Source organism: Arachis ipaensis, chromosome B04, assembly GCF_000816755.2.
Source record: "Arachis ipaensis cultivar K30076 chromosome B04, Araip1.1, whole genome shotgun sequence".
NCBI classification, from domain to species: domain Eukaryota; kingdom Viridiplantae; phylum Streptophyta; class Magnoliopsida; order Fabales; family Fabaceae; genus Arachis; species Arachis ipaensis.
In genome coordinates this window covers 32,240,966-32,247,849 of record NC_029788.2, presented here as the reverse complement: position 1 = coordinate 32,247,849, position 6,884 = coordinate 32,240,966, and the positions used below count along the sequence as shown (strand labels likewise).

The following is a 6,884-nucleotide window of genomic DNA, read 5'->3' as shown; positions in this document are numbered from 1 at the left end:
GTTGCCATAATTGCCATAAAAATTCAGATTAAATAGATAATTTATTTGTTAAATACGAAAATTTTTTTATTATTTACAAATTTATTAATTTGATAAATCAAAAATCAAGTCCATGATTCAATAAACTTGATGATATGAGTACGTGACTCTAAAGGGAAAACAAATCCTACAATGCAATGGCTGCGACTCTGGATTATTAGTTAACGACCCCGCCACATCAAAAACTATAATCTAAGCAAAAATAAATAAATAAATATGATAAATTTGCAAGTTATTTCAAAAATGATAAATCAAGTCCATGATTCAATAAACTTGATGATATGAGTACGTGACTCTAAAGGGAAAACAAATCCTACAATGCAATGGCAAGGAGTTGCGACTCTGTGACGGCGAGAATCTAAGACGGAGATTGATGACTGCACATTATATTATGTTTTTTTATGTTTTTTCTCCTTTAATTTTCACTAATCATACTTAATTATTGAATACTTTTGTGTTTAAATCATAAATTACTTTCAATTCTTTAATTTGATTTGAATTCGTAGAAATTGGTGAAAAAAGAAGTAAAAAGCACAAAACAAGTATGAAAGAAGAAAAGAGCTTAAAAGGTGAAGCAAAGAAAAGAAGAAGCAGAGGAAAGCAAGGAAGCTGTGGCGTTAGCACACTAACGCCCACATTAACGCCAGCATCAAGGGCAAGGCAACGCAACATTAGCACACTAACGCCAGTGACAACGCTGGAGCAAGGACTTGTGGCGTTAGTGGCAGCGTTAGCCAACTAACGCCAGCGATAACGTCAGGCCAAGGGAAGACTTGTGGCATTAGTGGCAGCGTTAGCCACACTAACGCCATCGCTAACGCTAGCACTTGGCAGCTTAACTGTGTCTTCTTCAAACATAAAATAACTTGAGCTACAAAGCTCCAAATGAGGTGATTTCAATGGCATTGGAAAGTAGGAATCTAGAGCTTTCCAAGCATATATGGCACTACATGGTGGATACTAAATTTGAAGGAGAAAGCTTGCCCCGAAAATGCAAAGATGAACATAGTATCAACCTATAATAAGGCCAGCTGACCTCTTCACCTTCCATGGCATATAACTAGAGATGTAGAACTCTAAATGATGCTCTTCCAAAGGCAATGGAAAGTAGACATCCAGGACTTTTCAACGATATATAATTGTATGGGGTGGACATTAAGTTTGAGTTTTAGAATCTGGCGTTGTTAACGCCATTAATACTGTCAACGCCAGCAATAATGCTGCCAATAACGCCAGCGACCCTAGCAGGCTGATCTTGTCCCCTTCGAAGGAGTATAACATGGGCTACAGAGGTCGGATTGAGATGCTTCTAGTTACGTTAGAAAGCTGACATTCAGAGCTTTCCAACGATGTATAATAGTCTATAGTGGGCATAAAATTGAAGAACAAACAATAGGCATCTTTAAGCCCAAAAATACCAACTGGAGAGCAAGTCCTAGCGTTAGCCACACTAACGCCAGGGATAACGTTGGCTAAGGAAGTGTAAACCCCACTAAAATCGGTAAATTATTAGTTAGTAAATTGAATTTTAATTAGGAAAGTTAAAAATACAAAACTAATATCAAAATAGGATAGAGCTCATCGAAACGAGAATTTTGATACCAATTTCGATAATTTGGCCCAAAATCGGACCAGAAGGACCGAACCGGTTGAACCGGGGCCCAAACCGGACCCATGGGTTCAACCGGGCCCCTAACATAAATGAAGCAGCAGCTTCATCTTCTCCATTTCACCACAGCAACGAAAAACACAGCAAGGGGGAGAAGAGAAGAAACCTAACCCTCACCATTCCTTCCAACTACCATAACTTCCTCATCCGGGCTCCGATTGCCGCACCGTTCGCGGCCACGCGCTCAGCGTGTCGAGCTCTACCTTTCTATCCAAACAATTTCTCTGGTAAGCCTTCTATTGAGTTCAGAATCTCTATCCCTCTTTCTTTGGTAAACTTGAAAACCTATAGTGAATCTTGTCCAATTTTTGTGTTCTAGGTTCAAGTTAGATTCCGGAACTTGTGGGCTCAAGCTATTGAGCATATGGGTATGGTAAGAACACCCTAATCCTAGCTCAATCTTATTTTTGGTAATAAAAAACTGAATTAGAACATATATATGTGTATTAGGTGTAGTTTAAGAGGGTGTTTATGCATTGAACTTGAATTTGGATTACTTGGAGCTTTGTTGGTGACAAGGCTTGCTTTGGGGCTGTTTGATTGAGCTTGGAGGGGCTGTGATTTTATGTTGAGAAGCTGCCTTGGGTGAATTAAGTGATCGGCCAAGGTATGGTTTAAGTTTCGCACGTTTAATATTTACGGTGTTGTGAAAACTTAGGTTAGAGGAACCATAGAATAAGTTGGATTGTTTGTTGTATTTAATGATTAGCCTTGTAATGTTGTTAGAATAGATTTGTTAGTAAATTTATATATTAGAATTATGAGGTGTGAAAGTTATTAATGGTGTGCTCTTATATTTATTTATGGTGGATTAGAATTGGTGTTTGTTAATAAGGATGTAGAGTTGTGTTGTGGTGGTATTGTATATGCTGTAACTAATTATGTAATGATCGAAATTGCATGAGACCAAGTTTGGGCTAAACTTGGGAATATAAGGAACTAAACTGGAAATTTTGGGACCTTTTTGTTAAATATACAATTTATGGCAAATTTTTAAAGTTAGGTTGTTAAATCTGTCCAGCAGCAGAAAAGATCAAATAGGCAGCAAATTGTTTGTCTTGCTGCGACTTTTACGAGTTGAATTTTGGAGCGAAACCAATTTTGTTATAAAATTTGATTAACTTGCTTTAGTTCTCTAAAATTTCAGAATTTTAAGAGTTGAGGATTGGGAGCTGTGAATTTTTAAATATTGGTGGTCAAAACTAAAAAGAAACAGATTTCAGCAAGCTATGCATCAACTTCCAATGCTTGTAACTCTTAGAATTAAATAGAAATTGGGTTGTAACCAAGACACACTTGTTTTTAGATGAGCTAGGGGTTCTCAAATCAAAATTTAGCTTAATTGGAGTTTTGTAATAAAAGTTATTCCAACTGAAAGGTACTAAGCTTGTTGGTTTTTAAAACAGATTTTGTCTCATTTTTACTTAACTTCCAGGTAATGTAACTTTTTCATTAAAAATGGTATTGACTCAGAACCAATTGAGAAAGAAACCTGGATGAGTAAATTTTAACTACATTAATTTTCAAAGTCATTGGATTTAACTTGGATTTTATATTGAATTTTGAATATCACATGCTGTTGTTTTTCTGGTTTTATGCACTGCAGAGTAGTCACGCCTTGGCTTTCCTTTATCCTTCTGCTTATCTTTATCATGTTCCTATTAGGTCTCTTAGCATGCAAGTAATCCTATTCCTTGAGCGTTGCGCTTTTTATTTTGCGATTTTGTTTACCCGTTTTGTTTCAAGGCTCCTAGTATATTATTTCTTTCAGTATTATATGTATATCTTTACTGTTTAGAGGTCTGTTATACCACACTACCTCTGTTCTACGACTTAAGCGTAAAACACTGTGTTGTAGGGTGTTACAGGAAGGATTTATGGCGTTAGTGGCAACGTTAGCCAACTAACGCCAGTGCTAACGCCAAGTCACCCTGGACCTCAATTTGATTCACTTCTCTCTCAAGTCCACTTCAAAGTTCAAGCAAGCAAGCCTACAATTGTCAACCAATGAAGGCCACAAGAATCATATAGAATTAGCTAATTTTTATTTGATTATAATTTGTTTTCAATTTTATTTCAATTTGTAATTTAGGCTAGATTATAAATAGGTCTTAGTTTCACACTTCACAGGGGAGATACACATTGGGTGGGAGAGCAATTCAGAATTTTGTGAATTGGCACATTCCTCTGGGAGTGGGTCTTCGGACCCCTCCCCTCACACACTCTTCTTCTCTTCCACTTCCTTTTTTACTTTGTACACATTTTAGTTATGAATCTTTATTTTTTATTTTAGTTATGAATCTTTAATTTTCATTTTTACTTTCATGCATTTAATTTTCTTTTGAGGTTTTTTTAGAGCAATGATCAACTAAACCCGCTTATTTGGGAAAGGAGCTCTGTTTCAATTTTGATTGAATTGATGTTTACTTCTTCTTCATTCTATATTCATACTTGGATATCTATTAGAATTCTTGCGAGAGTTTTGTTCTTCAAAGATCCTTGCATCTATTAGAATCCTATTGTGAGCCTCGGAAGAGGGATCATATGGTTCAGTTTGAGCTCCCTTGGCATAATGAAGTTGATCTTGATTTAGAGATTGATATGTGACATGTAACCGCTCTAATATTGGGATCTTTGGATTTATGTAGTGTGAGATTAGAAATCAATCCACTTGTTGTAGCTAAGGGAAAGCTTTTGTGCTTCATAGATCCATTCACTACCGGAAGGGGATTTGGATCTACTTGAATCTCTATGTGAGCCTTGAAAAAGGGATCATAGGATTCAGATTGAAGCTTCTCCCTCATAACTCTTTTGATCATCACATTCTTAGTTGGTACGTGACATATAACCTCTTTGAATTGAGATCCTAAGGGTTGTGTGGCTTATGCATTAGAAATTGAAACTCAACCTCTTCTCATGAACAATTAGATCAAGGAATCGGCAATTGATTATGTTAAGACAAAAGGAATCAACATCTCCAATCCCTTATGTTTTCCAGCTTTAATTTCCATCATTTACTTTTTGCATTTTATTTCCTTGCACTTTTATTTCTTGCATTTTACTTTTCTTGCTCTTTAAATTTTCCAGCACTTTATTTTCTTGCACTTAATATTCTTGCCATTTACTTTTCCTATTCTTTATCGCTTTCTTTTGCTCTCAAGTTATTTACATTTTCTGCTACCTATCATCCAACTATGTTCGTCTAACTAGAATAACCAACTTACTATTGATTGTTTAATCCTTTAATCCTCGTGGGATCAACCTCACTCTTGTGAGTTTTATTACTTGATACGACCCGGTGCACTTGCCGGTATCTAATACGTGAAATTAAATTTTTCTGTATCAGAGATGCAAGGAGAAGACCCAACGATGGCAAGGACCAGTGAAGGTGCGGACTAGAGACGGTGCATTGAAGGCAAGAACCAGCAACGACGAGACCATGTGCATGGTGAGGAGATGTTGGGTCTATGAAAATGATTTTAAGGAATGAGTAGATTGTTTTTTTTTAAGAGGGATATTTGTCCTCTCATTTAGTTGCAATAAGATTGATATGACAACAATGAAACCTAAAATTTTTTAATTAGCAATTAGTAAGAAATTCTCAACTCTCTTGAACAGAGAAAATATCTTAATAATTAAATAAAATGTACACTTAGTACTTGTGTATTTAAAATAGTAGACAATGACTTATTTATACATATTGCACATAGCAATTATAATTTATGTACACAAATGATTGTGTCTTTTCTATTGCTAATAGATACAATATTTTGAACATACACAATTCTTAAAGAGTTGTGTTCCTTTAACCAAATGGTACTAAACGGTTAGTAACCGTTTATTAATATTAATATTAATATTAATAATATTAATAATATTAATTAATCAAATTTGTAAATACTTTTTAATCCTCCACTATTTACAAAATTTAAAGCATACAAGTATATGCATAAAGAATGTGTCACTAAGATTAAACATTCTTTTAGTATAAATTTTAAAGTTCTAACGAAGTAATAGGTGTCTAATCGATTAAACCTATACTCTATATGCTAGTACCAAAAATCACACACATTACTTATACCCTCTAAGTTCAAGAGTTTATAATTTTAAGCACTTATATGGCCTTGTGATCATCCTGATTTCATGAATATTTACGAGAATAAAATCTCTAAAATTCTTGATTAGAGCGGCACCACTCCTATATTCATATGGTGGAATCTTTTGATAAATAATATTATCATTCCATTAAGAGTTTTAACTCACCTTCCTAATTTATTGTAAATAGCACTAAATCCTATACCTTATTAGTACTCCAATTGCTAAATAACTTGTTATTACCCATTAAACCTTGAAACTAGTGGTCTACTAGAATAAGGTTAGATTCTCATCATTTAACAATAATAGGTTTTAATCCCATTTTAGCAGTAGTCTCTTTGATTTTATCCCTTAACAAATCTTTAGTCAAAAGGGTCTGCTAAATTTCCTTGAGATCTTACATAAGTGATGGTAATTACACCATCATCTATTAGTTGCCTCGCAAACTCATGTCTCAAACTTATATGTCTAGACTTTCCATTATAAACCTTATTATATACTCAAGACATGGTTGATTCGCTATCACAGAAGATTGAAATGGCTATCGTCTACTGTGACCACAGCTTTATATCATATAACAAATTTCTTAACCATTCTGCTTCTTTACCTGCGGTTGATAAAGCTACAAACTCAGCCTCCATAGTAGAATGTGTAATACATGCTTGTTTCTTTGAGGCCCAACTTATCGCTCCACCACATATGGTGAAAATCCATCCTGAAGTGGAGTTGTTATCACTAAGATTTGTAATCCAATTTGCGTCGAAATAACCTTCTAAAACTACGGGATAATCACTATAATGTAATCCTAAGTTTATAGTTTTCTTGAGATAATCAAGAACTCTTGTTATAGCTTTCCAATGTTGATTGCTAGGCTTTCCTGTAAACTTTGATAATTTGCATACAACAAATGTTATATCAGGTCTAGTACAATGCATTGCATACATTAAACTTCCTATAGCACTAGCATATTCTAATTGTGCTATAGGTCTTCCCATGTTTTCTTCTAATTTAAAATTAGGATTATAAGCAACGACGGATTTAAGGGGGGGCCTAAGGTGGCCATGGTCCCCCCCCTCCCAAT

General features: G+C 34.9%; 1 long non-coding RNA gene across 1 annotated transcript in view; it reads left to right on the top strand.

The window, feature by feature from the left end:
* Positions 1-2,315, top strand: part of LOC107637731 — a 7,978-nt gene extending 5,663 nt beyond the window's left edge. Inside the window, exons 2-4 of the long non-coding RNA XR_001619485.2 lie at positions 1,517-1,935; positions 2,028-2,081; positions 2,159-2,315. This is a non-coding gene — a long non-coding RNA (uncharacterized LOC107637731). The remainder of the gene's footprint in view (positions 1-1,516; positions 1,936-2,027; positions 2,082-2,158) is intronic.